Raw genomic sequence first — 23738 nt, forward strand, 5'->3', positions numbered from 1 at the left:
TTGGAAATACATACCATGGAATAAGAAACATTTAGGGGAAGAAAATGTATTAAAAATGAGATTGATTACTATAGCAGTAAGCAATAGTGGATTTCAAAGATTTAAATAAGTAGATTGTCAGGACTACCAACATTTATATTTGGAAGTTCAGGATCACATAATATTTGGACCTTGAAATGGCACTTTCTATCACTTTTCTTATGGTATTTTCCATCAGGGATGTTGATATGAAGTCAATTAGCTAAAATATTGTTATTGAGTCTATATTATAATTCACTGAGACATGCTCTTCCCAAGAACTCACTAAAGATAGATCATTGAGATGGAAAATGGGGGCAGCCCGGGTGGCTCAGCGGTTTAGCACCGACTTCAGCACAGGGCATGATCCTGGAGGCCTGGGATAGAGTCCCACGATCGAGTCCCATGTCAGGCTCCCTGCATGGAGCCTGTTTCTCCCTCTGCCTGTGTCTCTGTCTCTCTGTCTCTCTCTCTATATATATGTGTGTGTCTCATAAATAAATAAAATCTTTAAAAAAAGAGAATTATGGCAATATGTTGTCTCAGATGTTGAATAAGGATAATGGTAATCAAACAGGAATCTCTATAGTGATTCTTATATAGAAATTACCTCTTAATGTTGGATACCATTAACTTTTCACCATATAACTTTTTGGATAGGAACCTAATTGCCTATTTAAACTCAAACACACAAGATTAATATGTTATAAAAAGTCATATGTTGACATTATGATTTTAGGTGAAGAACTACTCATCAGTTTAAGTGTCAGTGTTTTTTTTTTTTTCATTGGGCCAAATACCCTATTAAAAATATCTACCAAAGAGGGAAGTCATCAAGATGGCAGAGTAAGTTCCAAGTCCCGGTACCCTCACAAAAACTTTAAAAACACAACTACAAACTGGCTAAAATTAAGGAATATAGACAAAGGACTACAAAAACCAAGCACATGTCCAATGAATAAAAAGCCACATTCAAAATGGCAGGGAAATGCATGGCAATTTTACAAACCTTGTCCCCAGTGCATCCCCAGTGGAGTACACAGCACAGTGGGGAAGCACTGACACCCCCCGCCTTCCCTTCTTTGGGAAAAGGAATGCATGTTATTTGCAATGTTCTAACCTGCTTGGGGGCTGTCTTGAGGAATTTGTGTCTATTTCACCCAGACTCTGATAGGGAAATCACCTTATCTGGGATCTCAGGCTAAGAAAAGAAGCGAATTCAGCTTGCAAAAGTTGCAGATACCTACAAACCAGCAACCTCTGGAGGCAAAAGATGGGCATAGTAATAAATAGAACATCTAAGTCACTGTGAATCATAAGTGAAACTCTTTGGAAATGTAAAACATTTTAAAGCTTCTGTGTATATAGGGAATTGAAGAAAGAACACCTAGGGGTTTGGCTGGAGGCCTGGCCAGAAAAGATACAAGATTTTAAGCTATGACAACAGGGTGATTCCGAGGCTCATAACATGACATGCTATTAGTGAAATTCTTTGCTGGCACAAAGGTGTTTGGCAAAGACAGAAGAGGTGGCTATTATTATAAAATGCCAATTTTCAACAAAAGTCACGAAGCATACAAATAAGTGGAAAAACACAACTCATTCATAGGAAGAAAATGAAGTGGCAAATTTTTAACTCAAGAAATGCTGAGGGGTCATGACTACCAATTTTTTTAAAGTGAAAAAAATACATAAATACAATGAAAAACTACATAAACTGGTAACCTAGATAAAGTGAACAAATTTCTTAAACACTTAAAACTTATCAAGACTGAATCATGAGGAAATGGAAAAAAATCTCAATAGATCTATAACTAATAAAGAGATTTAATCAGTAATCATAAAAACCTCAAGCAGAGCTCAGGACTAAATACCTTTAATAATGAGTTGTAATAAACAGTAAAATAAATAAAAATAACACTGATCTTTTTTCAAAATTATCCAAAAATTGAGGAGGGAACACTTCCTAACTCATTGTATAAGAACAGCATTATTCACAGTGGCCAAAGGTGGAGACAATCCAAATGTCCACTGATGAATGAATGTATAAACTACATTTTGTATATACCTACAGTAAAACATTATTCAATCTTGAGTGGATTTTTTGCAATGCTACAACATGGATAAGGAATGAAGATGTTAAGTAGAATAAGACCAATGCAAAAATAAAAATATCATATGATTTAACTTATAAAAGATACCATGGATAGTCAAATTCATAGATCCAGAAAACAAAATGGTAGTTTGGAGGGGCTGGGAGGAGGAAAGAATGGAAAATTATTCTTTGATGGGTACAGAATTTCAGTTTGGAAAAATAAAATTTCTGGAGGTGAATGGTAGTGACGGTTATATAACCATGTAAATATGTAAATACCATGAATTTTCCATTTAAAAAAGTGGTTAAAATGGTTAAGTTTTATGTTATGATGAAATAATTTTAAAAACCTCCAAACTTAAGACCACATAGTTTTTGAAAGCATAATTTTCGAAAGTGGTGAGTTATTTTCAATAGCTTATAAATGCTGTACTTTTCAAACATTAACAATTTTTGTAGGTTATGTTTTGAAGAACTTCATCAGTGGCAGGAGAATAGTAAAAGCACTGCTATTATTTTGGGGTCCCTCGGTGGCTCATCATTTAAGTACCTGACTTTGGTCATGATCTTAGGGTCCAGGGATCAAGCCCTGCTTGGGGCTCCTCCCACAGTTGGGAGTCTGCATGTCCTTCTCCCTCTCCGTCTGTCCCTGCCTCTGCTAGTGCTCTGTCTCTAATAAATTAATAAAATATTTTTTTAAAAGCATTGCTATTATCTCTAAAATAGTTTTCTCCAAATTTAACTCTTGCTAGTCCTCTATTGTTCAGCAAAATGTGAGCATTTCAACATAAATGTCTCAAATATAAATGATAGTAGTTAAGAGTTGCCAATGCTTAAAATCCTCATGTAATTTAGGCTCCAAAATGAAATCTTTGAACAAGTTTGCTTGCTGACAGTAGAACCCCAATATAAGCCAGTATCATTATCCCCTTGTGAGATAAAAATGCTCTAGTTGAGAGGCTTAAGTAAAGCATGCATACACCACATAAAAATTTGGTTGATGAAGGCTTGAAAGGAACTGACTTCTTTTTTTTTTAATTTATTTATTTTAAAGACCAAGAGCATACACATGTGTGCGCAAACTGGGGGAGGAGTAGAGGAAGAGGGAAAGGAGGAAAGAATCTCATGCTGACAGCCCACTGACCATGGAGCTTCCCCAGGGCTCTATCTCAAGACCCTGAGATCATGACTTGAGCTGAAATCAAAAGTCAGACGCTTAACCAACTGAGCCACCCAGGTGCCTTTCTGACTTACTTTTTAACAAATGTCATGCTCCTGTCCCTTAACAGTAAGTAGATTAATTTCTGTTAAAACTTGAGTCTTCCCTATCTACTATTGATCATATGTATTTCTAACATGATGGTACTTCTACTTTGAAGGTTTACAATCATCCTATTGTGTAACCTTTAAGGCAGCACTTACTTAAAAAAAGTAAATCACATTTTCTGTGCAAACAAAAAACATTAAAACTAAAGATATTTTAAGTGACTGGAAACATGAGTCACAAATTATGGTCACTTTCATAATTTAATAGTAATATAACTTTTTTCAATTGAAATATAACATACAGTATTCTATTAGTTTCATGTGTACATCCTAGTTATTTGATATTTTATACATCATGAAATGATCCCCAGGAGTCCAACTACCATCTGTCACCACACTGATATTACAACATTGACTCCATTCCCCATGACATACATTACATTGTCATGACTTATTTATTTTGTAACTGGAAGTTTGTACTTCTTAATTCCATTCACCTATTTTGTTCACCCACTGACCTCTTCCCCATCTTGTAAACATTTTTTTTTTACTATATCTGAGTCTGCTTTGTTTTGTTTCTATGCTTTGTTTCTTAGATTCCACATATAAGTGAAATATGATATCTGTCTTTCTCTTTCTCACTGACTTCCCTTAGCGTATAACCCTTCAGGCCCATCCATGTTGCAGCATATTGTAAGATTTCAATCTTTTTTATGGCCTAGTAATATTCCATTGTGTGTGTAATATATACATATTATATCTTCTTTATATATATTTAATAATATATAATAATATATTATAATATATAACTATATATTATTATATATTAATTTATTAATTATATATGATATAATAATAGCACATTAAATTATAAATTAATATAATAATATATAATATATATTAACTATATATTATAATAATATAATATATAATTTCTTTATATATATAATAATATATCTTCTTCATATATATATATTATATCTTCTTTAGCCATTCATCTAAAAATGGTCACTTACATTGCTTCCATGTCTTGGTTATTGTAAATAATGGAGCAATAAACACAGGAGTTCATATATCTTTTCAAATAGATGGTTTTCAAATAGATGGGTTTCTTTTTTCTTCAGATAAATACCCAAAAGTGATTTATATGGTTGTTATATTTTAATTTTATATGACCACCAACCGTATACAGGAATTCACCTTTCATATACACCACTGCCAACACTCAGTATTTTTTGTCTGTTTGATACTTGATCTGACCAATATGCGATGCTCTCTCACTGCAGTTTTGATTTGCATTTCCCTGATGATTAATGATGTTAAAACATCCCGTCTTATGTCTTGGGAAAATGTCTATTAAGTCATCTGCCTATTTTGTTAAAATATTATTTTATTTTATTTATTTATTTGAGAGCCAGCACAAGCAAGGGAAGCTGCAGAGGGAGAGGGAGAAGCAGACCTCCCACTGAGCAGGGAGCCTGGTGTGCGGTGCAATCTCAGGACCCTGGGATCATGATCTGAGCCAGGGGCAGATATTTGACTGGGCCACCCTGGTGCCCTTCTGCCAATTTTTAAATCAGGTTTTCGGTCTGTTTGTTAATACTAAGCTATAAAAGCTCTTCATATGTTTTGGATATTAACCCCTTATCCGATGTATGATTTGCAGTATCTTCTCCATTTGGTAGGTTTCTCTTCTGTTTGGTTGATGGTTCATTCGCTGTGCAGGAAGTTTTCACTTTTATGTAATCTCATTTTATATTTTAGCTGTTGTTGCCCTTGCCTAAAGAGGCCTATCTAAAAATATTGCAAAGACTGATGTCAAAAAGTGACTGCAGACATTTTTTTCTAAGAGTTTTATGGCTTTAGGTCTTGTATTCATATCTGCAATCAATATTGAGTTTATTTTATATATTGTGTAAGACAATGGTGTAGTTTAATTCTTTGGCATGTGGTTGTCCAGTCTTCTCAACACCATTTATTTGAAGAGACTGTCTTCTTCTCACAGTGTATTCTTGCCTGCCTTGTCATAATTAACCATATGTTCATGAGTTTATTTTTGGGTTTGCTTATCTGTTCCTGTTTTGAGTGTGTTTGCTTTTGACCAGTACTACACTATTTGGATTACTGTAGTTTTATGTAGTTTGTAGTAGTTTGTAGTTTGAAGTCTGAAATTGTGCTACCTCTGGCTTTTTTCCATCTCAAGATTGCTTTGGCTATCTAGGATCTTTAAAGGTTTCATATCTTCAAACATTTTAGGATTGTTTGTTCTAGTTTTGTGAAAACTGCCATTGGGATTTTGATGAGGATGTGCTAAATCTGTAGATTGCTTTGTGTAGTATGGACATATTAACACTATTTTTTTGTTCTACTCCATAAACACAGAATATCTTTCCATCTATTTGTGTCTTTACTTTCTTTTAACAATGCCTTCTAGTTTTCAGAGTACAGATCTTTCACCTCCTTGGTTAAATATACTCCTAAGTATTTTATTATTTTGATGCAATCAAATGAATGGGTTTTTTGTTTTATTCTATTTCTGGTAGCTTTGCAATAGTGTATAGAAACACAATGGATATAATCCACTATTATTTTGCTGCTCCCAAGGCAGGCAAGGCTATGCATGAGCCCCTCAATGATATTTCTCCCTATTTCCACATCAGGGGAGGGGTTCTCATTATTATTGTGTCTCTATCTCTTCTACCTATTATTATGTGGTTCCTCTATCATTTGTCGTGAAGAAGCTGTTTCATCAGGCCTCAGTTCTCCAGAAGGAATTGCTCTACATTTAGATTTAGAATTAGTGTATTCTTTAAAAAAAAAAAAAAAGATTTTATTTATTTATTCATGAAAGACACACAGAGAGAACTAGAGACACAGGCAGAGGGAGAAACAGGCTCCCTGTGAAGAGCTTGATGTGGGACTTGATCCCAGGACCCCGGGATCAAGACCCGAGCCAAAGGCAGATGCTCAACCACTGATCCACCCAGGCATCCCAGAATTAGTGTATTATTGAAAGGAGGTGATTTTGGCCTCTTCCTCTGCTGCTGTCTTGGTCTGATAAGTCAAAATGTAATCCTTTAAAGTCCATTATATCTGTTATAGTTTAGAACTGTTTATTATTTCCTGTTTTTTAGACTAATGTGTGATCTTTCCTATAATTCTCAGTGGAGACTAGAATAACACAATACTATTGGCAGCAGTAATCATGCTGGCTTGGTTTGAAGTCTTCTTAGAAATTTCAGTGCACCCAAAAGTTAGAGAAGACATTCGATTTTCAGAGTAATGGTATATTCTATTTCCTGAGATGATCATTTACATGACTTAAAGCACAGGTTTCTTTTTTTCTAACAAACTGATCATTTCAGGGAGGGTGAAAACTTAAAATAAGTTAGACTTACATACAGGTGAGTACATATAGGGATATAATGTGGAGAATAGATAAGAATATGTAGATGTTGCTCTAAGATGTAGATCTAGATATATATAAATAGTGATAGAGACCTAGATACTTGAAGTAAATTTGGGATTTTAAAATCCTTATAATAATAGAATTAAGTAGGTTTAAACACCATTAATTAATTTTTACAGGGTTTAAACATACTGAAAATTAAATATCTAAAAAATTAATTTTTAAAACTCCCTTCTATTATTATGATAGTCAGCTTTTGCCTTAGTTTCACTATATCCATTGTTAAATTACATATAATCGACTTGACAGAAAGGATATTGTAAATAGATAAAATATTGAGGATATGATCAGAATTAATAAGTAGTATTTATTTGTACATAGCTAAATCAATTTTTCATCCTCATTTTATTTTTTCTCTATAGTTTTGTAACTGCTGAGTGGACTTAAAAGCACAGTTGCTATTAGAAATTCAGGTAAAGCCCAGGTTAGAGGGCCAGGTCAGAGGGCATGAATTTAAAAATTTATCTTTAGTACAGGGATGATATAAGGGTCTTACACTTACCTTCTTTTTTTTTTCTTTTTATTCATTTACCTTGTAAATAGATCCCTAAAATAAAGCTCTGGACTCAGTTTTGATTCATGTTATTACATTGCAAAAGTTTAGTTTGATATTTCTCACATTAAAGATAGGCTATGGATCCATCAAGTTTCATGTAGAAACCAAAAAAAAAAAAAAAAAAAAAAAGGTTTATTCAATGAAAATCACTGTCTGTAGTGCAATTACTAACTGAAAATTCACCAAACATTATGATATTTTATACAAGTGGATAGAACTGTATAAGTATGTTAGGCTTTGTAACTCCTGCAAAAATAGGAATAATATTTTGAATGCTGTGGAGTCCTTTAAATAAGGACACCTTAGTGCATTAGCTTTGAGTCAATATAATGCATTTTCCTTTGGGAACACCTGTGTTTTAATACCTCTTCCTGTTCCCAAAATAACTTTTAGGGCTACTAAGTTTGTTACAAATAACCACTATTTATTTCTTTACCTTATCAGAAAGTATTTTCTTTCTCTTTATATTTTTAATGATTTGAACATATAAATTGTATCCCTCATAATCATAGTAATGATGTATTTACACCTAAAAGACAGTCACTAGGAATTAAACACCGCCAACAATCCTTTGCAACCATAGATTATCAAGGGCTTATGTTCTTTTTTTGAATAATATGAGTAGGATTATGGAATTATCTGTAAATTTTAATTCTTTTAAATTTTGATTTCCCTTTCCTTCATGGTGCTAGGCCCATCTGTGGATACAGGCTTTCGTCTGATGAATATGGGAGAAGGGCAGGTGTGAATCCATAGACTGGAAACTCAGGGAGAAAAAGATTGATGTGCTGATTTGTTTTTGTATACCTGCCCAAAAGCTGAGGGATGAGTGTAATCTGATGATCATAAATAATAGACACCCTCATCAGCTGGGATGGGAAAGCAAATGGCGACAATCTCCATCAGAGGGAGGAGAACCAGCTGTTGCTGCTACCAATGAACAGAATTAGAAAAAAAAAGCTTTTCCCAAAACAGCCGGAAAAAACCTTGGAAAAGCAAGTGTATCTGCCTCTCCCTCAAAATAGCCTACTCAGACAAAATAAAACTGCCCCCCCCCCACCATACATAGAACATTTATAGTTCAAGGGAAAACAGAATGCTGAGACATTTATCAATACTTTTTCCACTCTCTATTAAAAGGTTTAATGATTCTGGCTGGTTTTCTCTTTTCTAATGGAAAGAGGTGCTAAAACCAAGCTTCGTTCTCCTTTACCAGGTCAGTAAATGGCAAATTCAGTCATGTGTATGTTCCTACATGAAGGTGAGATTCTGTTTTCATTAGTTATTGCTACCAATGTTATCATGGTTATCAAATAATAAGAATACTTCTAAAATTATGAAAATAATCAATGGATGTTTTTAAAGTTCTTAAAACAATATCCATATGTACTTTCCTATTTGTCAATACAAAAGTAATGGAAAGAGGGAATGCATGTATCATTATAACAACTTAACAGCTAATCAAGAAAAATCGGGACTGAGAGTCATATAAGTACTTAGTGGGAATCGACACTAAAGGAAATCTATCCCCCCCATCCTAAGGCTTTCAAATTTCCATATCCTATTACACTTGTTTGATAATATAATCTTTAAAATACATCCTTAGCATTTGCTCTTTTTATTACAGACTATCTCTCAAAAATCATCTGAATACTATGATTTAGACTCACATTTATATATTCATAATTTTTTCATTTAGAAATACTGACCTGTTTCTACTTTTAAATGAAATTCAATTTCCATGTTGACTATACATAAACATCTTAAGTACATTAATAGTCTATTAATGTGGGATCCCTGGGTGGCGCAGCGGTTTGGCGCCTGCCTTTGGCCCAGGGCTCGATCCTGGAGACCCGGGATCGAGTCCCACGTCGGGCTCCCGGTGCATGGAGCCTGTTTCTCTCTCTGCCTGTGTCTCTGCCTCTCTCTCTCTCTCTCTCTGTGTGACTATCATAAATAAATAAATTAATTAATTTAAAAAAATAATCTATTAATGTGAGTTGAAATATATTTCAGAGCAGCTACTGAAATTGGTCACTTTTGAACAATGAAGAAAACAGTTCTACTCGAAACTGCTTGTTCTAAAGCTTCATGCAGCTAAATGGATCATGTTGATGCTGCTAGCTATAAAGTGTGCCTTTGATTCATTAGTTAAAAAATCAAGAGTTTGGGAAATGGATAATCTAATATATACTTGGACCAAAATAATCTAATATGTATTGGATCTGATCATAATTTCAAAGTCACACTCCAAAAGGAAATCTACCTCTCTGGTCTGTCTTGCTGTTTAAGCAAACGATATTCTTGAAAGGTAGATGTCACTTATACAATAATAAAGTAGCCAGGAATTATTTATTATGGAAAGTAGAAATTTCCCATCTTCCTTTGTCAGCATCTCAAATGCATGACAATTCACATCAGCAGTTCAAAGAATCTTCAAGTTGTTATAACAGGTTGTCTTTTATTTATTTACATGTTTAGTTTGCAGCCCAGAGCACATTCTTACTGAGTAGCACTTTGATTTCATAACAGTTACAGAATCTATCCTGGAAAACATTTTATAAGTGACATTTTCTATTACTAATAAGTGTTTCGATTTATTGAGTTTTCAAAACCTAATTCTTTCAAAATTAAAATAGAACATGAAAACTCTTTCAATACACCTAAGGAATGGTTTCAAATAAGGTCAACCAAGTTCATGTCTTGTGAATGTATTTTTACTTTATTAGAATTTTTTAACAGATAATAAGTGCAAAAGTAAAATAAAATTCAAACAGTATGGATTGTGTGTGTGTGTGTGTGTGTGTGTATAAATATAAAGAAAGAGTAAATCATTCTTTGGGAATCACATTTCCAAGGTTGCTGCCATAGTGGTCGCAATTCTTCAGTGTTTTCTGTGTTAATCCAGTACTTGTCATTCATCTTTTCTTTTCCTTTTCTAATTCTAGATGGTTCACACTACAGATACTGTTCTATAAGTTGTTTTCTAAACAGCATTGTACCTTGGGGGTAGGGTTTATGTCAGTGACACCTGTGGCACACATTTTATATTTGTTTCATAGTAGTCCATCTGATAATGGACTCGAAATTTGCTTACAATATTATTACTACAAACATTTCTTACAAGTTTCTTTCTTAATGTGTACTGTGAAAATATGTTTGATTAATTTATAATTATCATTTACAATAAGAATATTTTTAATTTCTTAAATTTTTTTTGGTATTTATTTTTCAGAATTTTTTTTCTAGTGATTTGTCAATTAAGTTCCCATTTGTTTGCCTTGCATTCATATCAATTGTTATTACAGAAACAAACCGTATTTATGCTTATGGGGTTGCATATACTTTTTCAGCTTCAAATTTTTATGCTTTGAGATTTTGAGGTTTTTTTACAGCAGTATTTTTCACTGAAAAAAATATACTTTTATGTATAACAGACACAGGAACTTGGATGTCAAGATTATATATTTTTAGGGGTGCTTGGGTGGTACGGTTGGTTAAGTGTCTCTTGGTTTCAGTTCTGGTTGTGAGAAATATGCCTGCATTAGGCTCTCTGCTGAGCACAGAATCTGCTTAACAGTCTCTCTCCCTCTCCCTCTGCTCCTCCCCACCATATGCTTTCTCTCTTTCTCTAAAATAAATAAATAAAATATTTTTTATAAGATCATATATTTTTAACTTCCAGATTTCAAGATTATGATTAAAACCCCATTATTTTTTTTCTAAAAATTTTGTGGTGCATTTATTTTTTAAAGATTTTTATTTATATACTCATGAGAGACACAGAGAGAGAGAGAGGCACAGACACAGGCAGAGGGAGAAGCAGGCTCCTTGCAGGGTGCCAAATATGGGACTTGATCCCATCAACATTGCATAAGGGTTCCCATTTTCCCACATTGTCTTCATCATTTTTTGGTCTTTTTTTTAAAAAAATTTATTTATTTATTTAAGAGAGAGATACACAAAGATAGTGACAGAGAGTGAGAAGCAGGCTCCTTGCTGAGCAGGGAGCCCTATGTAGGGCTAGATCCCAGGCCCTGAGATTATAACCTGAGCCAAAGGCTGATGCTTAATTGACTGAGCCACCCAGGCACTTTTTTTTTTTTTTTTTTTTTTTTTGATAATAGTCACTCAGGTGTGAGATATCTATCTCATTGTGATTTTGATTTGCATTTCTCTGATGTTTAGTGCTGTTGAGCATCCTTTCATATGTCTCTTGACATATATTATCTTTGGAAAAATATTCAGAAATACTGCCCTCTTTTTTTTTTTTTTAATTTTTATTTACTTATGATAGTCACACAGAGAGAGAGAGAGGCAGACACACAGGCAGAGGGAGAAGCAGGCTCCATGCACTGGGAGCCCAACGTGGGATTCAATCCCGGGTCTCCAGGATCACGCCCTGGGCCAAAGGCAGGCACCAAACCGCTGCGCCACCCAGGGATCCCTGCTGCCCTCTTTTGATTGGAGTTTTGTTATTATTGTTGGTATCAAATAGTATGAGTCATTTTTATATTTTAAATATTGAACCTTACTGGATATATGATTTGCAAATACCTCCTCCCTGTCAGTAAATTGCCTTTTTATTTTGTTGATGGTTTCCTTCACTGTGCAGGAGCTATTTATTTATTTATTTATTTTTATTTTATTATATTTATTTAATCATGAAAGACAGAGAGAGAGAAAGATGCAGAGGCACAGGCAGAGGGAGAAGCAGGCTCCATGCGGAGAGCCCAACTGGATCTTGGGTCTCCAGGATCACACCCTGGGCTGAAGGTGGCACTAAACCGCTGAGCCACCTGGGCTGCCCTCCAGGAGCTTTTTAGTCTGAGATTGTTTTTGTTGTTTACTTTTGCTTTTGTTGCCATTGTACTTTGATTAAGGCCCAAAAATATACTGCCAAGAATGATATAAAGGAGTTTACCAGCTATTTTTTTCTAGGAGTTTTATGGTTTTTGTTTTAGATTCAAGTTAATTTTTGCATATGATATAAGAGAATGGCCCAGTTTTATTGTTTTCATGTGACTTTCTAGTTTTCCTAAGAAAATTTAATAGAGACTAACTTTTCCCCATTCTATATTCTTGTCTTCTTTTTCTTAGATTAATTGGCCGTACATGCATGGGTTTATTTCTAGGTTTTGTGTTCTTTTCTACTGTTCTATGTATCTCTTTTTATGTTAGTACCATAATATTTTAATTACTGCAACTTTGTAATCTGCTCTGAAATCAGTGGGCTTGATGCTTCTAGCTCTTTCTTCAACAAGATTGTTTTGGCCATTTGGAATCTTTTGTGGCTTCACACAAATTTTAGGGATGTTTGTTCTATGTCTTTAAAAAGTGCCATGGGTTTTTAAGTAGGTAATTTGCCATATTGATAGATTGCTCTGGGAAATATAGACATTTTAACAATATTAATTCTTCCAATCCATGAGCATGGAATATTTTACCCTTTATTTGTGTCATCTTCAATTTCTTTCAATAATGACTCAGAGATTACAGTTCTTTCACTTCCTTAGACGAATTTATTCCTATTTTATTCTTTTTGATGCAATTGTAAATAGGAATGTTTTATTAATTTCTACTATTTATAAAATACAATAGATACCTCTGTATTTGTGGGCTACAAATTCAACCAATTTTTTCTAACAGGTTTCCTGGTGGTGGATATTTTAGGTTTTTATACATATAAATCATTTCATCTGCAAGTGGTAGCAGTTTTATCTCAATTTCAATTTGGAAGCCTTTCATTTCTTTTCCTTGCCTAATTGCTCTGGCTAGGGCTTCCAATACTATGTTTAGTTAAAGTGGCAAGAGTGGACATCCTTGTGTTTTTCCTGATCTTAGAGGAAAAGACATTAGCTTTTCACCATTGAGAATGATGTTAGCTGTGGGCTTGTCACTCTTTATTATGGTTGGGTACATGACCACTATACCAGCTCTGTTGACCATTTTGATGAAAAATGGATGCTGAATTTTGTCAAATTCTTTTTCTGCATCTATTGAGAATATCGTAAGACTTTTTCCTTCCTTTTGTTAATGTGGTGTGTCATACTGATTAATTTACAGATATTGAACCATCCTTGCATCCCTAGAATAAATCTCCCTTGATCATACTGTATGATCTTTTAATGTGTTGTTCTTTCATTTTGCTAATATCTCATTGACGATTTTTGCATCTGAGTTCATCAAGGATACTGGCCTGTAATTTTCTTTTTTTCTTCCTTCCTTTTTTTTCTCTCTCTCTCCCTCTGTTTTTTTTTTTTTTTTTTTTTTTTTTTTCTTCTCTCTTTCTTTCTATGGTGTTTGTGTCTAGTTTTGGTGTCAGGATAATCCTGACCTTTGAGAATGATCTTGGAAATATTTCTTACCCTTCAGCTTTTTAGAACAGTTTGAGAAGAATAGGTTTTAACTCTTATTTGAATTTTTGGTAGAATTCACCAGTGAAGCTCTGGTCATGGACTTTTGTTTATTTGAATCAGTAATTAAAAATTTCACAATATCCTTGATCATAATAATTGGCCTCTTCAGATTTTCTACTCCTAAATCAGTCTTGGAGAATGTATATTTCTAGGAATTTATCCATTTCTTCTAGGTTTTCTAAGTTGTTAGTATGAAGTTATAATAGTCTCTTATGATCCTTTGTATTTTGCTGTTATCAGTTATAATCTCCATTATTTTCTAATTTTGAGATATTTATCTTTTTCTCTTAGTGAGCTTAGCTAAATGTGTAATTTTCTCTTTTTAAAGAATCAGCTCTTAGTTTTAGTGATATTTCCTGCTCACATTTTTAGCCTCTATTTCATTTATTTCCACTCTGAGTTTTATTATTTCCTTCCTTCTACTAATTTTGGGTTTTATTTGTTATTCTTTTTCTAGGTCCTTTAGGTATAAAATGAACTTGTTGATTTGAGAGATTTTTGTTTTTCTTTGTTTTGGAAGTAAGCTTGTATTGCTAAGACCTTCCCTTTTAGAATTGCCTTTGTGGCATCATGTATATCTTAGTAGGCTCTATTTTAATTTCCATTTCTCTCAAGATAGGTTTTAATTATTCATTGACTTTCTTTATAACCATTTGTTGTTCAGTAATACATTATTTAATATCTACATATTTGGGATTTTTTTCCCATTTTTTTAATTTTTAATTTTTTTAAAAGATTTTATTTATTTATTCATGAGAGAGAGAAAGAGAGAGAGGCACAGTCAGAGGGAGAGGGAGAAGCAGGCCCCATGCAGGGAGCCTGATGCGGGACTCGATCCTGGGTCTCCAGGATCACACCCTGGACAGAAGGTGGCACCAAACCACTGAGCCACCTAGGCTGCCCTCCAGTTTTCTCTTTGTGGTTGATTTCCAGTTTTATATTACTGTGGGCTATAAGAAGCTTGATAGGATTTCAGTATTCATAATATATAATCTTAGAGAATGTTCCATGTGCATTTGATAAAAATGTGCATTCTGTTGGTTTTTTTTTTTTTTGCTGTTTTTGATGGAATGTTCTGTGTATACCTATTAAGTTCACCTAGTTTAATGTGTCATTTAAGGCTAATGTTTCCTTACTGATTTTCTGTTTGTATGATCTCTTAGTTGTTGTAAGTGGGGCATAAAGCTCCCTACTATTATTTTATTGCATTACATTTGTCCTGTTTGGTCTGTTAATATTTATTCTATATTTTTAGGTGTTCCAGGTGAAGTACATAAATGTTTTTAAATGTTATATCTCCTTACTGGATCACTTTAACACTAGGAAATATCCCTGTTTGTTATTATAATACTTGTTATAAAGTCTGCTTTGTCTGAAGAGTATAGCTACCCCAGCTTTTTTTTTTTTTTTTTTTGGTTTCCATTTGCATAAAGCCTCTTTTCATGTCCTATCACTTTGACTCTCTGGGTCCTTACATCTGAGGTCTCCTGTAGGCGACATATAAATAGATTTTGTTGTTTCATTCATCTATGTCTTATGATTGGAGCATTTAGTACAGTTACATTTAAAGTAATCATTGATTCTTAGGTAGTTAGAATTCATAGGTAGATTCATAGGTTCTTTATTCATTGTCTTCCAGCTATTTGGGAGTTCCTCTCTGTTCTTTTCTATTTTTTTTTCTCTTCCCTTGGGCTTTTTTGCCTTTCTTAACATTGTGGTTAGATTCTATTCTCATTCTTTTTCATGTGCATACCATAGGTTTTTGATTTATTGTTCCCATGAGCTTTATGTATATCAGCCTATGTAAATGCCAGTCCCCTTCATGATAATAATAAGGTAATTTCTTGTGAACTCTACATTTTTTGTGTGTCCCTTATGTAATTATTGTAGTTTTAGTTAATTTTATTACTTTTATCTTCTAACCTTCATACTAATTCAACAATGATTAGTTTATTCTCTTAACTATATATTCACTTTTACCATTGGCCTGGTTACTCTCAACATTCCTTGTTACTAATTAGTACGCTATCATTATAGCTTAAAGAGATGTCTTTAAAATTTCATCCAAGGTGAGTTTAGTGGTGGTAAATTCCATTTGTTTTTGCTTGTCTAGAAAACTCAATTTCTTCTTCAATCCTGAATGTTAACTTTGCCAGGTAGGATATTTTGGTTGGAAGTTTGTCTTTTTATTTGCTTTCAGCACCTAAAAAGCATCATGCTACTCCCTTATGGACCTTATAATTTTATGCTGCAAAAATAGTTAATAGTCTTACAGAAGCTCCCTTTTACCTAATAAATTTTTTTTTCTCTTGCTGTGTTTAGGATTTTATCTCTTTTTTTTTTTAAATTTGACATTTTAATTAAATGTGTCTTGGTATATATCTCTTTAGTTCATTGTATTTGGAACTGTCTGAGCTTCCTGGATTTGGATGTCTGTATCCTTCATCAGGCTAGGGAACTTTTAAGCCATAATTTCTTTTTTTCTTTTTTTTTTTAAGATTTTATTTATTTATTCATGAGAGACACAGAAAGAGAGAGAGAGAGACAGAGACACAGACAAAGGGAGAAGCAGGCTCCATGCAGGGAGCCAATGTGGGACTTGATCTTGGGTCTCCAGGATCACACCCTGGGCCAAAGGCAGCACTAAACTGCTGAGCCATCCACGCTGCTTGATAATTTCTTAATATAGGTTCTGTCCCTTTCTTTTTTTTCCTTTTGGGACCCCTATTACACAAAAGTCTTTTTTCTTTTTAGTGTTGCCCCTAGGTTCCTTATGCTCTCCCTTACATTTTTTAGCCTTTATGTTATTTTTTCATTTTACTACTTTGTGTGCATTCCACTGAATCTTTTTTTCTTCATCCTCTTCATGAGTTTACCCCTCTAGTATATTGTTCAGTTCAGTTATTCTGTACTTCAGTTTTATAACGTCTGTTTGGTACTTTCTTATATATATTTTTAAGTTCTTGGAATTTTCTCTGCATTCATTTATTCTCTAGAGATTGATGAGCAAATTTATGACTATTACTTGAGCCTTTTATCAACTAAATTACCTCCATTTCATTAAGGTTTATTTTCTTAGGTTTTGTTTGTTTGTTTCATTTGGACAATATTCCCCAGTTTCCTCATTTTCTTGACTCTGTGTATTAGATGGAACAGCTATCTCTCCCAGTCTTGAACTTATTTTCACAGGAAGAATGGGGATGTCTTTCAGTCTGCTGTCTGTCCCATGCCCTGGGGGTTTTACCTGCCAGGAATGGTCACTATTAGAGTTCTGAAGAGCCCAGAAAGGCAAGCTCCCACTGGCCAGGAGAGCCAGGCATTCAAGGTTCTTGCCTTGTGTTGAACATGTGAACTGGCTGCTTTTAGTGGTGTGAAGCCACAGCAGGGCACCCAGCCTATGCATTAGGGGCTAACAAGGTTGAGGGGGAGTGCAAAAAATGATGTCTACCAATTCGGGCTCCAAGAAGATAGAAGAAGAATGGAAACGTGGTGCCTGGAAACATTTCCAACAGACACTTGCTCCTATAGCAAAAGCTTTAAGATGAGTCAATTTAGGAGCACCTGGGTGGATCAGTGGTTGAGCATCTGCCTTTGGCTCAGGTCAGGATCCCAGGGTTCTGGGATTAAGTCCCACATTGGGCTCTCTGCAAGGAGCCTGCTTCTCTCTCTGCCTATGTCTCTGGCCCTCTGTCTCTCATGAATAATAAATAAAATCTTAAAAAAAATAAGAGGATTAAATTTGGGTCTAGGTACTTTTCATCCTGCTATTTTTGTGTTGAGCCCTGGGATGAGTTTAATAATAGGGTGTTTTTACAGGTGGTTATTAATAAATCAATGAAATGATTAGAAAACATGTGACTATGTCTTCAGGCAAGTGTCATTTCAAAGCAATGAGAAAGGTGGAATATTTTTGCAATATCTGCAGTCAGATGTATTCACTATTATACTATACTTATTTGTTAATTAAAGAATCATTTTTATTATTTCTCTGGTTCTGTGATTACATTATTTTATCAAAATGGGGTTTTCTGTCATTATTCTGCTAATGCTTTAAAAAAAACAATCTAGCTGAACAAAAAGTTTCCATTGCTAAAATAAACAAACAAATAAAAGCAACTAGTGCTATTATAAGCAAGTAAAAACACTGAGGATATTTTTAAGGAGATACTATGAGAATTTGTGAAGTATTATAAAGCCCTTTTAAAGATATCACAGAATCCACTATTCTATTTTATAATATTGTGTGTATGACTGTTTTAATGACTTAATACTGAATTTATAATCAAAGCCTACATTTTTTAAATTATTCACTTTTAGCTTCATATAAGCACCTTAATAAATTTAAATTCAATTTGTGATAAAACTAACTTAATAGCATGCTGAAGTAAGCACCTAATATTCTGCATTACTCAAAAATATCATAGAAGCAACCCGTCTTGTGGTTAGTTTAGACATTTGCAAATATTTAAGTCTTAAAAGCAAGACAAGAAAGTGGGAGGAAAGAAGAAATAAAGAAAGGCCATGTGAATGTATTCTTATCTCATTCTCATATAAATTTTATTTTTGATTGATGATTTCACCCATTTAAACTTATCTCATTCTCATATAAATTTTATTTTTGATTGATGATTTCACCCATTTAAACTTTATTAAGTGATGTGGTAATGGTATAAAGCAAACATGCTAAGCACTTTTTAATATGGATGACTACTAATCACAATCTGGAAAATTATGAGAGAAGTTTCTCTCATAACAGCAATTATTCATAGGTTGATGTCTCTTGAAATAATTTCTGAACAAATTGTTTTTTTTTCCCATTATTTATAGGAAAGAATATGCAAACAGCTGTTGGTTGCTAAGGAAAGTTATAGCTTTATCTTTTACCAGTAGATACACTGGTATTACCGATTTTTTTCTTACCAGAAGAAAGTTGCATGAAAATTAATAAAATTCAAAAAATTTTTGTTATTTAGCAACAATTTTTTAAATGTCTATTAGAGAATGATAATCTCTATAAAAATTATAATTATATTAAAGTTTCTCTGTGTGTGTCTATCATGAATAAACAATAAAATCTTAAAAAAATAAAGTTTCAATGGAAATATTACTTCCCAAATCTTCAAATCTTAAAAGACAAAAAAAGGTATTGAAATCTGTATATTACTTATTAAATTTTTATTCTGAGGCTGAACTGACATATTCTTTATGACTATAATTCCCAAGATACTTTTCTCAATACTGTCCAAATAGTATGGAGACAAACTTCAAGCATTACTTTTATGAATATTAATACAAAATTAGATAGTTCTTATTACTAATTTGAAACCAAAAGTTTCTAATTAGAGGAAAAAAATATTGTGAATGACATGACATCAACGTGCTAATGTTTTATTAAATAAAAATATGGGGATTGACTGCAATATTCCTATACTCCACAAAAGGAATGCAGACCTTAAAGATTTTAATTTATGAAATATAAAAATGGGTGAAACAGAATTAGAGAAAAAATGATTGAATAGAAAAATATGGTGATAATCAACCTTTTATTCCATTTTTTATATTAATATGTTATTTTTGATAATTATATTGATGCAGACAGGTAAAAACAATATAATCTCATGGAAAGACATCCAATCAGCTTTGGTGTGGATGAATAGCTTCACTGTAAAAGTTCATCAGTTTTCTATGGTTAGAGCTTCTCTTTTGGTTGGACTCCAGTATCTTTCTTGCAAAGATTAGTCTTCCTTACCCACTATAAACGTTGCATTCTCTGCTCAATCCTTCAAACACTCTGTACGAACCAACCTGACCATAATACTTTTCCAAGGTCAAATCTAACAAATAATAAACCTATGACTTGAATCTAAACCTAATTCATTCTTATATTAGTTCTTCATAGTTGCTTATTAAAAAAAAAAATTGCTAGGTTCTCTGTCAGTAGAGGAACCAAATGAAAGTAAACAGTTTTCTGACATGCTAAATTGGCCTGCTGCATAAAACACAAGGAGCTGTAATTTCTTTTGTAAATTCATGCAGCAGAACCAGGGATGATGAATAAGTCAAACCTATGTCACAGAAACAAAGGAAGCAACCAGATTCCTTTACTAGTTTCCACTGCCCTCCCTATGTTTACTATCCTTCCATTAGTGCCAAATTTGAACCCCCCCAAAAAAATTGGTTTATGAGAAGTTTGGATATAAGCCTAAATAGGCCAATATTGTTGAACAGAATTTAGGCTTAATTTAGATTTTAGTTGGAATCATGTGAAACACAAAAGTCCCTTGTTGATATTTTTTCAGTAGCTATATTTGGTTATATTAAACAGAAATTTAATACCCATGGGATGCCTGGGTGGCTCAGGTGTTGAATGTCTACTTTTGGCTCAGGTCATGATCCTGGGGTGCTGGGATCTAGTCCCGCATCAGGACTTCCCACAGGGAGCTTGCTTCTCCCTCTGCTATATTTCTGCCTCTCAGTGTCTCTCATGAATAAATATATAAAATATATTTAAAAAAAAAAGAAATTTAACACCCGGGTAATGAGGTAGAGGACCAAACATAAGCAGCAGAAGGGGTAGGATGAGAGTCACTCTACTGACTAGGTGATAGGTCAAGATAAATTGAGGTAATGTGCTTGGACAGTAAAACTGAAAATAATTATATGCATATTTTGTTTTAAATTTTAGAATTTCTAAGCCCTTTGAATCTTTTAAATATTGAAAGTAAATATGAAGTTAGGTTTTAGTAAAGATGTACAGCTCATTTTCTAAACAAATGGCTTGGCTTTTATTTTTTTCTTTTGTTCCAGCTGAGAAATCCCGAATTCTCACTTTAATGGGCTGACTCTGAGGTTGTAAAACAGAAATTTGATCAGCAGGCTTGGTCAGAACTCTGACAAACCTCATTTCCTCAAAATATACTCTCTGATTAGGCAGATGCATCCATTTATTTATGTCTTCATGCTTGCATATATCCAACTAATATTTCTTTTTTTTTTAATTTTTATTTATTTATGATAGTCACAGAGAGAGAGAGAGAGGCAGAGACATAGGCAGAAGGAGAAGCAGGCTCCATGCACTGGGGGCCCGACGTGGGATTCGATCCCAGGTCTCCAGGATTGCGCCCTGGGCCAAAGGCAGGCACTAAACTGCTGCGCCACCCAGGGATCCCCCAACTAATATTTCATGAGTACCTGTTGTATACAGGCATTAAGTAGAAGCGAAAAAATGAAGCAAAGGATGCTCTCATAGAACTTAGACTTTTGAATCATAAAAAATACATATAAAATTTACTGTTGATATTTATGTCTTAGAAGGAAAATGAACAAGATGAGGAAGATAGAATGGGAAAGTGAATGTTTATTGTAGAATTCTATAAAGGGGAGTCTGGGTTTTCTGTAGGTCTAAAATCTAACTGTAGGGAAGGAATGGAGCATGTGAAGACTGAGAGAACAAAGAGATGAATAGCGTTTAAAAGCAGTGCAACTCAGCTAGTTAACCAACCCTAACTTCAAGGGACATCACATAGATTGAATAATGAATTTTGAGTGCAAGCTGCTGAAGACATAGGAAATTTTTTTTGTATATTTTTTTATTGGAGTTCAATTTGCTAACATACTGTATGACACCCAGTGCTCATCCCATCAAGTGCCCCCCTTAGAGCCCGTCACCCAGTCACTCCATCCCCCAGCCCACCTCCTCTTCCACTAACCCTTGTTCGTTCCCAGACTTAGAAGTCTCTCATGTTTTGTCTCCCTCTCTCATTTTCCCCACTAATTTTCTCTCCTTTCCCCCATAATCCCTTTCACTATTTTTTATATTCCCTGTATGAGTAAAGCCATATAATGGTTATCCTTCTCCAATTGACTTACTTCACTCAGCATAATACCCTCCAGTTCCATCCACATCAAAGCAAATGGTGGGTATTCGTCATTTCTAATGGCTGAGGAATATTCCATTGTATACATAGACCACAGCTTCTTTATCCATTCATCTTTTGATGGACACCGAGGCTCCTTCCACAGTTTGGCTATTGTGGTCATTGCTGCTATAAATGTTGGGGTGCAGCTGTCTCAGTTTTTCACTGCATCTGTATCTTTGGGGTAAATCCCCAGCAGTGCAATTGCTGGGTCGTAGGGCAGGTCTATTTTTAACTCTTTGAGGAACCTCCACACAGGTTTCCAGAGTGGCTGCACCAGTTCACATTCCCACCCACAGTGCAAGAGGGTTCCCCTTTCTCCACATCCTCCCAGCATTTGTGGTTTCCTGTCTTGTTAATTGTCATCATTCTCACTGGTGTGAGGTGGTATCTCATTGTGGCTTTGATTTGCATTTTCCTGATGGCAAGTGATGTGGAGCATTTTCTCATGTGCTTGTTGGCCATGTCCATGTCATCTTTGGTGAAATTTCTGTTCATGTCTTTTGCCCATTTCATGATTGGATTGTTTGTTTCTTGGCTGTTGAGTTTAATAAGCTCTTTATAGATCTTGGAAACTAGCCCTTTATCTGATACGTCATTTGCAAATATCTTCTCCCATTCTGTCTTTTAGTTTTGTTGACTGTTTCTTTTCCTGTGCAGAAGCTTTTTATCTTTAGTCCCAATAGTTTAACTCTCCCTCTTTGTAGATGACAGGATACTGTACATAGAAAACCCAAAAGACTCCACCCCAAGATTGCTAGAACTCATACAGCAACTTGGTAGCGTGGCAGGATACAAAATCAATGCCCAGAAGTCAGTGGCATTTCTATACACTAACGATGAGACTGAAGAAAGAGAAGTTAAGGAGTCAATCCCATTTACAATTGCACACAAAAGCATAAGATACCTAGGAATAAACCTAACCAAAGAGTAACCTATAAACTACAGAACACTCCTGAAAGAAATTGAGGAAGCCACAAAGAGATGGAAAAATATTCCATGCTCATGGATTGGCAGAATTAATATTGTGAAAATGTCTATGCTACCCAGGGCAATTTACACATTTAATGCAGTCCCTATCAAAATACCATGGACTTTATTCAGAGAGTTGGAACAAATCATCTTAAGATTTGTGTGGAATCAGAAACAACCCCAAATAGTCAGGGCAATATTGAAAAAGAAAACCAGAGTTGGGGGCATCACAACGCTGGATTTCAGGTTGTACTACAAAGCTGTGGTCATCAAGACAGTGTGGTCCTGGCACAAAAAACAGACACACAGATCCAAGGAACAGAATAGAGAACCCAGAAATGGGCCCTCAACTCTATGGTCAACTAATATTCGACAAAGCAGGAAAGACTATCCACTGGAAAAAAGATGGTCTCTTCAATAAATGGTGCTGGAAAAATTGGACAGCCATGTGCAGAAGAATGAAACTGGACCATTCTCTTACACCATACCCAAAGATAAACTCAAAATGGATGAAAGATCTAAATGTGAGACAAGATTCCATCAAAATCCTAGAGGAGAATACAGGCAACACCCTTTTTGAACTTGGCCACAGCAACTTGCAAGATATATCCATGAAGGCAAGGGAAACAAAAGCAAAAGGAAAAATCTTTTCAATTCTAATTTGAAGTGGAAATTCTAATGTTTTAGGTTTTTGGTTATAACTATGTATACATTATAGATATTATACTGCATTTCTTTTCAAAAGGCTCTTCACCAAATATTGACACATAGTCTAACAATACTCAAGGGTAAATTTCACAGGCAAAAAAAAAAAAAAGATCAAATATGGTAAAACAAGAAATTCTACAAGAACAGTTGTGTAAATAAAAATAATTTATAATTGGTTTTTATGGAACTTAACCTTTTTAAAGGGCATTAAGTCTAAAAAATTTGTGTATATATGAATTAAATATAGTGAACATTTGGCAATGCAGAGGTAGGCCTGTGCTTTCCTTTTTAATTATACCATTTTTGGAAAGCTGAAAAT

The sequence above is a fragment of the Canis aureus genome, chromosome 15, assembly GCF_053574225.1.
Source record: "Canis aureus isolate CA01 chromosome 15, VMU_Caureus_v.1.0, whole genome shotgun sequence".
NCBI classification, from domain to species: Eukaryota; Metazoa; Chordata; class Mammalia; order Carnivora; family Canidae; genus Canis; species Canis aureus.